Below are 17,687 nucleotides of genomic sequence, written 5' to 3' on the forward strand. Positions count from 1 at the left end.
TCTCAGGAGCATTGGCTTCTAGGTCTCAGTTGCTAAACTGGCATGTGGTCCTTGAGGTTTCCCTGCTGATCTTGAAGAACTTTCTGAGGGGTGCCTTCTTCAAACCTTCACTTGGGTCTGTTGGTTTTGGGCTGCCCACTAAACGAGAGCAAGAAACAGGGAAGCTGCTCGGCTCTGCTTCATGGGCTCTGATGTTGGCACCCTCCATGGAGGCTGCTTCCAGCCTGTCTTGGGGCATTCTGGATCAAATGGAATGAGACTGAGTGATAACATAGTTTTTACTTTCTGTCAAAATCAAGCAGGGGCCGGCTCCGTGGCTTGGCGGTTAGGTGCGCGCGCTCTGATGCTGGCGGCCCGGGTTCGGATCCCGGGCGCGCCCCGAGGCACCACTTCTCCGTCCAACGCGAGGCCGAGTCCCACGTACAGCAACTAGAAGGATGTGAACCTATGACATGCAACTATCTACTGGGGCTTTGGGGGGAAAAAAATGAATAAATAAAATCTTAAAAAAAAAAAAAAAAAAAAAATCAAGCAGATCACCTCAGTTCCCACCATGCCGTGAATAGGTACCAGCATGAAATCTGGCCGTGTGGGCAGGTACCAGGGTGAACACTTCATCCTTGTTTTATCTGTTCTTCCTCCAAGTCAACAGAAAACCTGGCTAGTTTAGCAACAATGCATCTTCTACTAATCATTAAATATTATGGATAAATTATAAGGGTTCTGAGTTTGTTTTGGTTGGTTGTGTTTTTAAAAAATGCAATATAGAGTCACAGGGCTGGAAAGAACCTAAGAGTTCTGGTATTACGAGGCAAAGTCTCCAGAGACTAGTGTCTGTTGAAACAGAACACATGCACTACCTGTGTCAGGAATGGTTGTGGCCAGAGGGTACTAAATAAAAATTCAGATTCCTGGGGCCCTATTGAAACTTGCTGAGTCAGAATCTCTGCAAGCGGAACACAGGGATCTGCATTTTGAAATAAGCTCCCCAGGTGAGAATTCCTGTCATTGACCGTGCAGGCCTCTTGATTCTATTTACCAACAGTGGCCTCAAGAATCAATGAGAAGCAAGGCCTTTGCTGACACTCTGAAAAGGTGGTGCTGTTTAAAAAATAAATGTGCTTATTCCTGTCAGAAGAAAAGATATAGATGTTTACTAAACAAACATCGATTGAGCATGGTTTGCGTATCTGACCCTGTGGTAGGCACCCAGGCAACAGAGATGAAACAAGACCTAGAACTCCTCTTGAGGACTTCACAGGCTAGTTCTAGATACAGAGCAATGCATACCTAATTACAATATAATGTGATATTTCTACTGGAAATGTGTATTTTGAGGGCAGTTAGGCAACATGCATCAAGAACCTTAAAAATGTACACAGCCAAAATAATTCCATGTCTATGAACTAATCTTAAGGAAATTAAGTGTAACAAACTAGCTCACTAAGAGCAAACTAACATTTTTTTTTACTATTAATTTTCATGTACTTTCTCATTGGATCCTCACAAAGGCCCTAGGAATTAGGTGAAATTATCTTCCTTTTACAGAAGGAGGAACTAAAGCTTTGAGATGTTCAGAGACTCATCCAAGATTATATCATTAGAGAGTGCCAGGACCCAAACCTCAGTCTGCTGGGCTCCCAAGATTACGCTCTTGACCACTGAGTTTTACCCTCTCAAGGGTACAGTTGCGTGGGTGGTCATAGCAGAGCTATTTATTAATGTAAAAATGGGAGGTAGCCTGGTGGCCAGCATCAGGGGATTGCTTAAACAAGTTACACTTTAGCCATATAATGGGATAACATATTCAGATATTAAAAATTATACTAGAGATAAACAGCAATTGAAGCCAAAACATGAGATATTTTCAAATGGCCCATTATGTTTTCTCTGAGTCTGTTTCAATATAGCATGTTAAGATAGAACCACAAAACTGGAAAGCTGATTATTTGGCTAGAATTAACCAAATCCTCCCAGTTTCCCCACAACATAGAGCCTCTTGATCACTTGAATTCCAACTGTCTCCATTGGAGGCCCTGAATCCCGTGGCGGTACAGAGAGGTAATCACAAATAAAGAATTGGGTTCTTGTCAATCTAACCTAACAGGATTCCCTGTATTCTCCAAGGGCCTCACTTAAGAGGATGACACGGACTCTGAACCCCTAATTGGCTGAATGAAGGATGATGGAGGGTATCCCCAAAGCCCAGGACATCCTCAGTGGTCGCTTGACCCCCAGAGTGTGGCTGTTTCTGACCACCAGAGATGAGAATTGATCGAGTGATGGGTTGTCAAATCAGCATACACCTGGCCTTGCTGTCTTACTCTACATGATTCTGACATAAATGCTGGGAATATGCCTTACTAAGTTCTCCAGTGGACCAGGAAGAAGACATTAACATTTAAAAACACAAAATACTGCATTTGCAAAATATAAAATTAAATGCAAAGCTGAGATGAAGTATAGTCTCAATTTGCTGGAGTTTAACTACTTAGAGTCTTCTATTAACTGATGTGTGTGTGCATGTATGTGTGTACGCCCATGGGCACTCTCACCAATATTATGAGAGAAGTGACTGACAATCAGTAAACTTGTCAGGAATATAATTTTTTTAATAGTAAGACTAAGATATATTCCAAGTTCAGTTCATTTTTTATTGAGGTTGGAAATTATTCTATATATTTAACTGAATTACTCATATTTCTAATTTCACAGTTAAAACAGAAAGTACATATTGGTTAATGCTGAATTAATCAGACTATTAAATGAACCAGGACGCTTCAATTCCATGACCATTCTAGATAATGAAAGTTTTATTATCCTAACCAAATTCACTGCCCTACCCACATCTGTTTTTAAGAAATAAAAGAGAGATATTAGGGATTTATGTCTCAGGCATTATCAATATCCACTAATTCTGCCAGATAATGCCTCAGCCTTTTGTTTTCCTTTGCCTGTGAAGTCTATATATAGGTATGTGTGTATACACAAATACAAGCATCTCCTTGTTTTCAGGAGAGAAACATATTTAAATAAGGACATACTAGAGTCTTCCCTCTAATTGTAAGCTGTAACAGCACTGAACTTTCTGTGACTTAAGATGAAGCACTTCATTATCCACATCACATTATCATCTGGAAAGAGTTGGCTGTGTTTAAACTGCGCTTAACTGTATTTAAAATGAAATACAACATATTTACATTTTCTCCCCTAGTTTATTATAAAGTTTACACTTAGAAATTTTTAAATAGAAAATGTTTCCCAGAACTAGGATTTGTATATGTTCCTTTGACTTAGCTGCAAGAATCAATCAGATCATGTTAAGGTGCACAATACGGCTCTTTCTGAAGCCTGTTATTAAATATACATAAGAATAGACACTTTTTTTTGTGTTCAGAAATAAAGAGAAAGAAAGTGTTCCGTGTTTTTGAAGATTGAAATCCTTCAAAGCTCTTTTCATTTGCAAGAAAACAAAAGGCTATTGTAAATTGAAGCGCTGAGACAGCGGCAGCAGCGAAGTAATTAATTGCTCATTCATGAAAGGAAAAGTATAAGCGAGAGGCAAAGTTAACCCCTCAAAACAAAGTCTGCGGCTCACAAAACAGCTATCAGCTTCTCTGTTTTTAAACATCATGGTCCTCTTTGTGCTGCTGGTTGTTTTGTTTGGAAGACTGGTGGCAATGGTTGATGTCACCATACCTATCTCAGGAAAAAGACACAAACACACATCTAAAGATTTAATTTTTTTCTCAGAGGAAGAGCTTGCTGCTGATGGTACTATATTGTGAAAGACGAGCTAAGGAATATTCTATTACTAGTGTCTTTTAATACACTTTTAATACAGTATATTTATGATTATCTCTGTGATTAGGTTTTCTAATTAAAATATACATAAATATATATACACACACACACACATATATGGTAGAAGGGATTACTAAGCTTTCAGGGAGCTGTGAACGAATGCTAGAAATTAAAGACTATGCAAGATTTTCTCTAAAACAGTCAAATTAAGTGATCAATCCTATTTAGAAAGGTTTTTCAATATATTTCCTGCCCCAGGGAATCTTGCTCCAACCAAGAGCTGTGGCTGGTAGCTACTCTGTCTACATTTGCAACAGCTTGAGCTGTGCCATCTCACAGGGTTTGGGGAAATTGCTGCCGGCATAAAGCAAATAATTCCCTCCCTCCGGTCCTCAAGAATTGCAGGAAACTGTAATTTCTCATTATCAAACCTTCTGCTCTGTACCATCCTGCTGTACCTTCGAACCATGAGCCTTATTCACCATCGCCTTTCTGTCTTAAGCACAGGTGTATATGTATTTTGATGTGACAAAATCACACCTAGTCGTCAGCAGTATAACATCTTCCTAAGGTGATGGGGAGAAATCTGAAGCAGATTGAAGGGTGGCTAAAAAGTTCTCATCATTTTAATATTAAAACCTTGACTGACTTCACCTACAAAGGTTCACACATTTAAGTTAGTTGGAAAATCAAGTATCCATTTGGGTTTCACCCAAAATATTTGTTCACTTTACCTCAAAGAGCCTAAGATACAGTTTCCTGAATTTCATCTCTAAAGGTTATTTTAACTGGAGACATCTGTCTCAGATTGCATTGAGTTAATCTCTTGAGCTATACATAGCAACAAAACATAGACCAGAGTTTAGGATTAACAACAACAACAACAACAACAACAATAATAATAATAATGTTTCATTTTAGGGTAAATGCAGTTCCCAATGTCTGAATATCTTGTTCTGTAATTAATTTCATTTGTAAATTCATGTTTAAAACTCAGAAGCCATTTTCCCATGAAAACATTGTAATACATAGTTATTGAGTGTCCTGGTAAGCACGTGAAATGTATTTGAAATGCAGAAGGTAATTATTATTTTAAATAATATTTCTACAGAAAAATGTATTCAGAGTGCCTAGAATGTCAGGGCAGGTCATCCTCCCCATCCCAGGTGGGAGCAGGAATACTCCCTCCCCCATCTGTGACCACAGGACCTGGAGTGCTGTGGATTGAAGGCACCAGTGGTGGCTCCTGGGGTTGAGAAGGATTTTCAGCAGGACCGAGAGTTGACTAAGCATGGCTGAGGGACTGGAACGGGAGGCAGGGAACTGGGATGCTCAGGGTCAGAGGGATGGAAGGGGATGGCTGGGGGAGACCATGATGCCCAGGGACCTATTGTTCTGACCTCATTTTGACCAAGCCCTTATCCATGGCAGGAATGGGATGCAGCAGCCGTGGTTTTCTCACTCTGCAGGTATAAGAACTTCATGCCATTGGTAACAGCCAAGGGAAGGAGGATTCCTATCGTAGTCTAGATGAGGTGCTATTTGCATGTATGGGATATAAGTAAGTTAGCATTCTGTCTGTGATGAGTATTTTCTTTTTTGGATCTTCTGAATTCTGGCTGCAAATTGTCAGTGACACTTAAGACAGAAGTTGTAAAAAAAAAAAAAACAAAACATCATGTGAAGGCACTAGCTAGCTATCTAAATTTCTTTAGGAACCAGTTGGGCACAAAGCAATGCAGAAGAAATTTTAAATTGCTAAGTATATTCTAGTGGTTATGTTTCTTGACTTCAGGAGCTCCCAGTAGTGGGGGAGATGGTATTCTTCACCTTATTTTCTGGAGATTCTTGTAACTGTGAGAGTGTAGACAGAGCATGGTCTACAGAGCATGTAGAGGAGGGAGCGATCACGTCTAGATAGTGAAGTTGGAGAAGACATCATGGAGACAGTGGTGCTTGAACCAGGTATTGAAGGATGGATAAGACACATGGATATAGTGTAGGATATTCCAGTCAAGGTGTAGTGAGTACTTGAATTAGTTTGTTTTCAGTGGGACTGGAGAATAGGGCATGGAGGTGAGAGATATGAATGTAGAATCAACAGGTCTTAGCAACTGATTGGATAACAAGAGTGAGGAGGTGTTATTATGACTTTTCAGCGGGTGTAGTTGTGAAGATACTGAGATCATTACAGATAGAGAAAACACAGAGGAAGTTTGTAGGTCTAGCTTAGGTCACATTGAGATTGGGCAGCTTTTTCAGTCTACTCAGGCAGACAGGTGCAGCCAGCAGCAGGAGTGACGCCTGGAGCTGTGGAGAGACGCTGGGGAGAGTTTCAAGTCCTACAGACATTGTGGGTTGGATAAGACCCCCGAGGGCTCCAGAAGATAAAAGGGGCAAGAACACATCTCTGCAGGGATATCTCTCCCTGAGGGAGCAGCAGGAGGAAAAAGGGTGTTCAGAGTGGTGAGGAGCAGAGAATTACAAGAAAAAGGTGGTTATCATTATCGAAAAATAAAAATATTTATTTTCTTGAGCACAAATAAGCATTTACCTACTAGATGAGTAGCAGGGAACTTATTGGTAACTTTTAAGAGGGGGCAAGATGGGCGGGGTCAGGAAGTGGAGGCTGCGTAGAGAGGGAAGGAGAGACTGTTTCACTGTGAGAAACGCTGTTGCGGGTCAGGGACGAGATAAAGTAAAGGAGACATCAAAACGCAAAGGTGAACGGGTTACTCTCTCACTCAAAAACATTCAGTAGCTGTGTAGGGCCTAAAAGATACAGTTTAGATTTCTTATTTTTCTTACTGTAGTTTTTTCATATTAAGATATAATTCATATACCATAAAACTCTCCATTTCAAAATGTACAGTTCAGTAGTTTTTAGTATATTCTCGAAGTTGTGTAACTATCACTGCCATCTAATTCCAGAACATTTTCATCACCCCCGAAAAAACCCCATACCTGTTAACAGTCACTCTGCACTGAGCCCCTAGCAACCGCTAATTTACCTTCTGTCTCTATGGATTTGCCTATTGTCAACATTTTGTATATAAATGGAATAATACAATGTATGCCTTTTGTGTCTGGCTTCTTTCACTTAGCATAATGTTTGAAAGGTTTAGGCATGTTGTAGCGTGTATCAGTGTTTCATTCTTTTTTATAGGTGAATAATATTCCATCGCATGCATAGACCGCATTTTGTTTTTCCTTTCTTTACATGATGAGTATTTAGGTTGTTCTCACCTTTTGGCAATTATAACTAATGCTGCTGTGAGCATTGTGTACAAGTTTTTGTGTGAATGTGTTTTTACTTCTCCTGGATATATACTTAGGTATAGTATTGTTGGGTCATATGGTAACATAAACGTACATTTAACTTTTTGAGGAACTGCCAAACTGTTTTCCACAGTGGGTGTACCATTTTACATTTCTACCAGCAATGTATGATGGTTCTAATTCCTCCACATCCTCACTAACACTTATTATTACTTATGTTTTTGATTACAGCCATCCTAGTGTGTGCGAAGTAGTATTTCATTGTGGTTTTGATTTGAATAATGATATTGAGTATCTTTTCATGTGCCTATTGGCCACTTGTAGATTGCAGAAATGTCTATTCAAATACATTCCTCAGTTTTTAACTGGGCTTTTTGTCTTTTTATCGTTGAGTTGTAAGAGTTCTTTATATATTCTCTTTTTTGTGTGTGTGAGGAAGATCAGCCCTGAGCTAACATCCATGCCAATCCTCCTCTTTTTGCTGAGGAAGACTGGCCCTGAGCTAACATCTATTGCCAATCCTCCTCCTTTTTTTTAATACTTTTTCTCCCCAAAGCCCCAGTAGATAGTTGTATGTCATAGTTGCACATCCTTCTAGTTGCTGTATGTGGGACGTGGCCTCAGCATGGCCGGACAAGTGGTGCATCGGTGCGCGCCCGGGATCCGAACCTGGGCCGCCAGTAGTGGAGGGCGTGCACTTAACCGCTAAGCCATGGGACCGGCCCCTATACTCTTGATATTAGACTCTTATCAGATATATGATTGCAAATATTTCCTCCCATTATATGGGTTGTCCTTTCCCTTTCTGGATAGTATGCTTTGAAGTTCACATTTCTGGGTCTTCTAAAGTCCTCCAGATCTGCTCCCAATCTATCTTTCAGTCTTATCTTTCTTGACTTCTCATTCCACCCATCCTAACTAGTTGCATTCACTTTCTATTTTTTTAAAACACCTAAGTATGCTCACCATGCTAATGCCACTCTTCCCACTGAAATATGCTCCCCCTTTCCTCTAAAACTATCTAAATCCTATGTATACTAAAAAGCCCACCTCAAATTCTGCCTCCTTTTTGAAACCTTCATTGACAATCTTAGCCCAGAACAGTCCCTTCTTCCTTTATACTCCTGTCATCTACACTTTCTGTCGTTGTTGGCAAACCTTTGGCACTTAGCATAGTATATACAGTCTCTTATTCTTAAAAATTTTTTCAGCATACATTTTTACTCAGATGAAAGTGGATCCCTTGCTTTGCATATTTACATTTAAGTCTTTGTCTAAGAGAGAGAGCTATAGGTTTTTACTTTATTTAAATTTGTTTTGGGAAAAGCTCTCTAGTTTACCTTTAAAACAATGACACATGATTGGCACTAAATCAATTCTCTCTCTCACAAATTCATATTTATTCCTGATATTGAATATATTTAGCAAGCTACCTTTCTTCAATAAAAATAAACATCTGCAGTTTGTAATTTCTGAATGTGATTCTCAAAGAAGAATATTGGTAAAAAAAACTGATTCCACTAATTTTAATGCTCAAAATGGATGCACAGCAACTTATTATTGTTATTCTTGTAATTATATTTATTATTACATGTGAGACAATTAGAGAAACATCTGAAAACATAGTTATTTCCAGTATTATGATAAGCCTGTCTTTTTGAAAGGAATACTATAGAAACCAACCATTAACGTGGAGACTGGAAAAACTATCTGAATATGTGATAGCTCCCAGCAGGAATACTGAGAAAGTAGTGAAGATTAAAACTAGGCTGTAGTGTAGAGGAATAGGTCACCCAGGGTTACTGTCATGACTGACATCATCTAAAATGGAGGGATATGTCACTAATAGATGACACTTAATCGATGGACAAATACAGAGAAGGGAATAGAGAATAAAACCTAAAGGAGTCAAGAATCAGGTCAAAGGAGGATCAGAGAAATAGTTCTCTTTCATAGTTCTTTATTTTAACTAGAAAGATAAACTTTAATGTTGTATTTTGACACCAGTGATGGATGAAATAACACGGTCTTTTTTTCCTTTCTGAAAAAGTGACATGTTTATATTGGGGATTTAAGGTAGAAGAAAGAAATGGGAATGGATATATAATTTCTCTATTCCTTCTCCACTAAATTAAGCAAGAGGTTATACACATAGCTGAGAGGCCATGTACAAGCCAAAGTCAAAGGAACTCACGGCCAAGATCTTGGTATAAATGACAGATATGGAAAACTATTTATCAATCTAGGTTCTCTGCTTCCTTCCTGCCTACTCACCTATCTAAGGGGGAAACTAAAAACTTTCTCTGCGTTGGGAAAGAGAGAGTAGGGGGTTAGAGAGAAAGTCAGAGAGCTATAGGTCACTGAGAAGGGATCCTGCCCTGTGGCATGTCCTCAGGCAGAGTCCCAGGACAGAGGCATCAAACTCTCTGACATACCTGGCAATCCGAGCAGTGGAAATGCATGCCTTATCTTCTGGGAAGTGTCTCAGGAAACGACAAGGCCCACAGCTCCTCCACACCTCTGACATGAGATAGCAGCAACAGGGTGCCAATGATGACAAGTTCTGTTTGGCATTAAAGAGTCTGAGGTAGTCTACCAAAATTTGTGCTTCCCAGACCAAGAGTAACATGCTGGAATTGGTACATTTTCCAGTTCCCTGAGAGAGGTGTGCAGAAGTTAGTTGAGGGAGAGTAGGTGAATCTAAAGAGACCTCATAGTTGTGCCAAAGGGATGCTACAGTGGAAGGTGGATTGGACCACACAATTTAGAAGTGGGTGGGGTTGAAGATATCTTGGTGGTTGCCCCATCATGGAAGATGTCAGCTGAGGACTAGATGGGATTGTATGAACATCTCAAGGATGCTGTGGTGGATGGATGCTGGGTGATGACTAGATCTCTTCCCTAGAAGCATGGATGATTTAGAAGCACCTGAAAATGTAAATGTTCCTCTAGGGAGAAGGAAAGGGAGGGAAAGTTTATCCATAATTGACTAGGATTACATTTCTGTCATAGAGGAGAACAGTAGTATGTTGGTAAATGTTTAATAGCTGGCTCTCCGGCAACAAAACAAAACAAAACACAACCCAGATTTATAACATTTGCTGATTTCCATGGTGCAAATACTCCCACCACAGCCAATTTCAAACTATCAACCTGATGTCACTAAGTATGGATTTGGGAAGACATGAACACCGTCAGCTTTTGAGCTGATGTAAGCCTGTTCTATCATACCACTGAGGGAGCGTATCTGACCATAATATGAAGTGTTACAGAAAAAAATTATCAAAGTTAAAATTTTTACACATTAGAATACAGGGCTTGAAAATTTGTATCTGTTATAATTGTTTGGATTAAGCTCAATTTTGATCTTTGCTTTCTTGGTCATTCATTTAACACGGCACTCTTAAAATTCATTAGCATTTGGGTTAATTTTTCCAGATCATTTGCAAAGACAGAGCAAGGGCACACACGTATTCATCTTTGCTTGTTTTCCCCTCCTACCGCTTGATTGTACAATGCGATTATTGCTTCTCTAACCATTCTTACATCTTCAAAGGAAACCAGAGTTTCTAAATATTTCTGAGGCTAAGAATGAGTAATAGTAAACCTGGGTGGAAAGGAGTGGAGAGGAGACAAGATAGTAGTGTTCAATTAGAAAAAGGCAATGCACCATTACTTTTTGAGGGGTTGTAGGGCTGCCATACATTGCCAGTTTATGATATTCTAGCTTTCAATTCCTTAAGGAAGAGACACCACCTACGTCCTAGGAGTTCCTTTTTTGTTGAACAGCCATATGACTCCTCATACGTTTAACAGTGTGTTTCAAAAGTTTCTGAGAGCTAAAATGGGTTGCAATAACCCTTCAGCTCTTTTTTTTTTTTTAATTTTTTGTTTATTGCAGTAAGATTGGTTTATAACATTGTAAAAATAACCCTTCAGCTCTTTATGATGCCCAAGATACTTAGCTAACAATAATGTTCCTTAAAGAGTGAGTCTCTTATTCATGGTGATGTTTTTCCCATTGACACGTTGGAAATGGGAAAGCTAGGAAAAGAAGACACTAAGTTAAGTAATGAAAGTGAGAGGTGAATTTTATACACACCCTCTAAGAAAGCAGATTATTTCCCTGCCATATTTCACAGTATTAACAGGAATAAAAGCCTAATATGTGATAATAAAAGGGTAATAAAAGACAATTGCATAGTTATCAGAAAATTAGTTGTGATGATTCATCTATCTTCTTGGTTATAATATTAAAAATACCTCCAGTATTCCTAACAAGAGTACTACAAAAGCCGAATGAGTTAAATTTCTCTAGGCAATTTTCAGTGCTAGGAAAAGAGATGCCTTTTCAAACTAATGACTATTTCATAGCTGCAATGCAGATATTCAGCATCTGTAATTCTCTTTGGCCCAAGAGTGAAGAGATAAGTAGTAATCATGCCTTCAAGGTAGAATTCATAATCAAATCCTTAATTAAACTCAATATGGAAAGTCCTTAATAAATATCAAAATCTGACTATCAGATTTTCTGGCAAATATTTAATGCTGTGTTCAGTATCTGCTATCTGAACATCACTGTGGAAAGAATTAAGCCTTTCCTATTATTTACTGGGTACTTGGGGCTATCAGTGTCATATTTAAATGGAGAAGTACACTATATTTTAATAACACACTTTCATATTACCCTATTTTTGCTTTACACATACTTAACACTTTCCAGAAGAATTTCAATTCATTTTACTCTTTTAAAATTTATATTCATTATGTATTAAGTGAATATGTGTGGCTAATTCTCTCTTCAAGGAGGTTTTAACCAACTCTCTTCTATTTCTTCAGACCAAAGAGCTCATTGTCTTTCTTGACTCCTCTCTTTATTTCATATCTCACATCTGTTAGCAAATTCTATCAGCTCTACCTCCCAAATGTATCCAGAATTCTATCAATTCTTGTATCCTCTATTGCTACCTCTTGGCCAACCCACCCCCATCTCTCTTCTGAATCATTGTGACAACCTCATACCTGGTCTCTTTGCTTCCCCCCTGCCCCTCTGCAGTCTATTCTCAGTATGCAGCCAAAGAATCCTGTTCAAACACAAGTCAGATCTTGTCACTCTGCTCAAAACTCTCCAATTGCTTCCCAACTCATCAGATGAAAGTTGAACACTTTACGTGGCCTGTAAGGCTCTCCATGATCAGGACCATCTCCTCCAACATCCTTTACCTTTATGAGCTAATCTTCTGTTTCTATCCTCGCCCCCTCCTCCTCATTTTCTTTCTTCCAGTCACACTGTCTTCCTGGTATTTCTGGAACATACCAGGCATAGGCCCAACTTAGATTGTTCCCTGTCTCAAATGCTCCTCTTCTATAAATCTTCATGGCTAGATCCCTCACTCCTACAGGTCTTTATTCAAAAGTCATGTTCTTCCTGATGCTTTCCCTGGACATCATAATCTAAAATTTTAAGCCCCTCCCTGACATTGCATATCTTCCTTCTTCCCTTTATATTCTCATTAGCACATTTAACATACCATATAATTTATGTATTTATCTTGCTTACCATGTCTCCCTAACAGAATATAAGTTCCACGAAGGCAGAGGTTTTTGTCTGTGTTATTCATTGCTGTGTCATCATTGCCTAGAGCAGTTGAGTAAATATTTGTTAAATGAATGACTGAAATATTTCAATTCATGTGGATTAACCCTCATAAAACATGTAAAAGTATTTAAATGGTACAAGATCACCTGCTGCATTTATATTGTACTCAGAACAATGAGAACAAGCAAAGGACAAGTGCTCTTATCCTAGGAAGGCAGTTAGAATTTCTCAGTTAGAACAAAATGTCATCTTCCTGTTAAGAAGTACATGCCGTCTTCTGGTAAGAGGTAGGGTTTCAGATCCTGCTTGAAACATGGAAGGAATCCATTATAACTATCTTTTATGAGTTTGAGAACACTTGAATTTTGGCAAAATGTTTGCAAATTAGAGTAGACTGATCAGACAGACAGTACAGCATAGTGGTTAACAGAGAGGCTCCGAATGAGAAAACCTGGATATGTATTGGGGGTCTAGGGTGCTATGTCTATGAGAATGTGGGCAAATTGTTAAATTTACTTGTCTCAGTTTCCTCATGTGCAAAATGAGAATAATTATAGAACCTGCTTCATAGAGTTGTTGTGAATATCAAATAAGCTAATTCATGTAAACCACTTACAGCAATGCTTGAACATAACAAGTGCTCGTTAACTTGGAATTAGTATTTTCATCATTATTATTTTGACCGTAAGCACAGTGAAGACAGGGACCATCAGGCAAATCGAGGGAGCCAGTGCCCTGGAAACTAAGGTCAGAGAAGACACTGAATTGGAAATGGATCACTGGTATCTAAGGTAGAAACATTTGGGGGGGTGGTGGGGGTAGTTTGAGGAACATTTCACAGTGAAGAGTTCTGAAGCCAGATTGGTTGGGCTTTTTGATAGTCATCACAGGCTGTAAAGGGAAGGGTGGAGGAAGGGGGTGTATTCCAAAAGCCCCCTATCTTGTTTTTTTCTGCATTTCTGATGCTCCAGTGAACAGTGAAGCAAAGGGGGTGAGGTCAGAGTAGAGACAGCTGACAGGGAAAGAGCAACAGTTTTATCCATGACTGGATAATGCTATTATTCAGTAGGAGTGTATAAAATATTTCCACTAAAAAGTAGAGAAACTGAGAAACTAAGAAGTATTTTGAAATAAAGTAGAAGATAGAGTCAAATATCCAGATGACATGCCAAAATTCTATCAGCCATTTGATGTTTCTGAATATCTTGGTGTCTAGCATTGTGTAGGTAAAATAACCAGCTGCTTGTCTAAATTTCTCATTTTCCATCCAGATGTTTCCAATCCTTATTGTACGTGGATATATTTAATAATATTTATAGTTTAATTAGGCATTTATAAAGCAATTATGAAGTTTGATTGGATATTCATAGTTTTGAAACTATAAAGAATGGCATAAAATGTTGGTACTGCTATAATAAAATTCTATTTTTATTTTGCAAAGATGTACTTGATTTTTTCAATAGAAGAAAGAACTTAAAAAATTCAGCGTAATAACAAATTTGACACATCTGTTCTTCCTGAACAGAATCCTAGAACTGTGGGGTTGGAACGCACTTTAGGTCACAGCCCGGCTATAACAGAGGAGCACCTCCGTGAGGCAGGGGATAGCCAAGACTCTGATGGACTGACAGCCGCCTTCCCGAACTTTTTGTTAATTAATCCTCTTTCAGGTTTTTGTAGTTGCTGCTCAGAATCCATGTTTATCCTTGTCCCGCAGGCCAATCCTATAAATATTTAAAGGCAGCTCTCCTGTCTCTTCTGATGTCTCCTTTCCTCAAACAATATGTCTGTTTTTTTCCCCTATCATTCTTTATATGATCCGGTGTTGAAACGCTAGTCATAATCATGATCTTCTGTATATACATTTCTGTATCTTAATTTCATCTGAAAACTGTAACACTGGTAATAAATACAATATTCTCCCTGGAGTCTGACCAGGATAGAGGATGAGGGGACCATTCCTTTTCTTATTTTGGACTCTGTACAGAACGCATGCAGCCCAAGTATTCGCCAGTGTTTTTGGAGTTACATTTCCCTGTTGATTTCTATTACTGGATGTTAACCAAACCAGCTGGATTCTTTTCACGTGAGTGGCTCTCACTCTCCATATCCCCCATACCGTCAGGGGGTTTTGTTGTACACCATCACCGAGAACACGGCATTACTTTTCTCCCTACTAAGTTTTATCTTGTAAGCTTCCGTGTATCACTCAGCCTGTTTAGAAGTTTGTGTGTGTCTGTTATGTTACCTACGCTTTCCACCATTGGGACAGCTGAAAATTCAAAAAGCAAGCGTTTTATGTCTTTTTTTAAGCATTTGATTAAAATTTGAATAAAACAGAACTAGACCTGTGGTATATCCTTAGAGATGTCTCTCCTGGCTGATATCAGTGAGGAGGGCTTTGGAACCGTTCTCTGGATGTAATCTCTGGAGGAGATCTGTGTTTATTCAGAGTCTGAGGAACATCTTTCAGAATAAACAGGTTTTGTTGTGGCGTTTACAATTTAAGCACCTTAAGGGTTTCATTTATTGCTAAGCATTAACATCTAATTAATTTGTTAAAATGTTTCAACAACAGCAAACAAAGTAGGTAAAGGAAGAAAAGCAAAAAAAAAAAAAAAAAAAAAGATTGGTTGTTGCCACATGCAAGAAGTGAAGTTGAATTGTGCCCTGATTAATTGATTAAGGATGGTTCCTGTGGTGAATAATTATGTTCAATAACTGTCAATATAATTTGCAATAAATTATCACTTTTAAAACCAGCCTATAGCAAACTCAGTTTTACACGCATCCTAAGGCAACTGCCACGTTAGGAAGCACCACTTTCCATTTTTTTAATAATGTCATTTAGTCAATGAATCATATTTGAAAGCTCTCACTTTATATCCAACAATGTACCTTCCTTTCATTTTCAGAGATTGCCTTAAAGTTTCTCTTTTCTTTTTTTCCAGAAAATCCATTGTGATTAGTGGCTGAGGTCAGAAGTTATCCAGCCTGTGGTAGATTGAATTTCTCACAATTCTTCACTCTCCTGTAGAGGTATTAGACATCCACACCTTTGCCATGACCTCATGGTGGATGAAGACTACTTTCCAGCCCTTTGATGCTGGGACTTTGTCATTTGACTTACTTTGACCAATGGGATGTTAACAGATGTGCCGCAAGCAGAGGCTTGAAACGTGCTTATGTAGATGGGCTTGATCTCCGTGCATCACTATGAGAAGAGCTTCCCTAGGTAGCTACTGCCCTTTTGGCCTGGATTTCAGAATGGACACACATGGAACAGAACTGAGCCCAACCTACAGCAAAGAGTCACATCCAGTCAGATCCATGACCTGAAGCAGAGTTGCCTGCTGGGCCCAGCTTAGATGAGCTGAATCCTAGCTGACCTAGAACCTGTGAGCGTGAGAATAAATGTTTATTATTGCATGCTGCTGCATTTTGGGGCTGATTTTTTAAAAATGCAGCAGTAGATAACAAGACAACTTTTCCAATCAAGTATTATTTCTTAATTTAAGTGGATATTTATTGTCTACCCTATCACTTTAGTTTAGTAACAATTCATCTAATCAGAATTTGGCTGCCAAAAATCTCACTTAAGAACACAGAAGAGAGAAAAAGAGATCTCTGAGTGGCCAAAATAGATATAATGTCAACACGCTAACACACATTTATTCATAGAAGAATTCTTTAGACACTCACTCAGGTATATTTATTCTAATTTTTATGTTCAATGTAAAATCTTTGCTAATCCAGTGTTTTAGTCATGAGAAAGTATAAGAATCCATGTGAAAGTGAGAGAAAGTCTGTTCCATCAGGCACCTGAAAGGAAATACACCGCGTATAGCTTGACAGCAAGTGGGAAAACATGGCAAGAATAGTAGTCTGGAATTTTCAGTGCGGGGCCGGAAACTCCACTGACTTCTGCAGGCCCTGAGAGCAATACTGATTTCCAGCATGGCCCTAAAACTGAGGTTCATCAAGATGCATACTTTAGGGGTGTAACGTAGCATGCAACAGCGTAGAGAAAACATGGGACTCATGTAGACCATCTTTCTGGAACTTAAAAAAAAACACTTATGATAAACTAAAATAGTAGGTCCAGGCTTTTGAGTTTTATGGACTAGTAAAATAAAATAAAAGGGGAGGGGCTGATTATTTTGGTCAGTCAAAGACATTTACCAACATCATTTCATAAAGGAGGTCTATTTTAACATTAACCAAATAGGAGGGACATAAAGCTTCCCCAAAGAGGTCATTTGGCAAAGTGAATACTGTCAAATCTATGAACCAGTGTTAGGGAACCACTGATTTAAATAATTAACTACATTTTTAAACAAAGATGTATTATGGAATGCAAAATTTAGATAATAATTTAAGATAAAAATGGGGCATTTCATGCCTATTCTCTTGGAGACGGATGTTCACTCTCTTCTCATAGAAGTTGTGCAGAAAAATTTGAGAGATGCCACTCTATCCCTGTTAAATCAAGTCCATGTTAGCCTAGTTAAGAAAACAGAGAAGTATATTATGCATTTTAGAAGGTAGCACAAATTTCCACCAAATAATTAAAATACAAAAGATGATGATGCTTTAAATTTAGGAGTAAATTTTTGTTTACCTGGAAATCTAACTACAGGGTCTCATTTGTTCCCCATGTATTCTAGGTAGCTGAGTCATTCTTGTGTATCAGTCAAGCATATCTCACCTCTTCCAGGAAACTTCCAGTGAGATGTAGCTCTGAGTTAATTCATGGTGATTCTCAGAGCCACAGAAATGTCAGTTTGTGTCCAGGGCTGACCTCTATTAGGAAAGAAGGACGTGGCCTGTATTGAAGGAGTTGAGGGCCAAGTTGTCCTTCCCCCAAGCATTTGTACTGGCCTGCAATTTCCTCCACTGGGGTAGTTACTATGACTTTTACAATGAAGTACCAGCCACAGCAAGCCACATAGGCCACCAACATTTCTTACCAGGTGCTAGGAGGGATGAGAGACACAGACACGTA

This window comes from Ceratotherium simum, chromosome 3, assembly GCF_057802395.1.
Source record: "Ceratotherium simum simum isolate JZ-2026a chromosome 3, ASM5780239v1, whole genome shotgun sequence".
NCBI classification, from domain to species: Eukaryota; Metazoa; Chordata; class Mammalia; order Perissodactyla; family Rhinocerotidae; genus Ceratotherium; species Ceratotherium simum.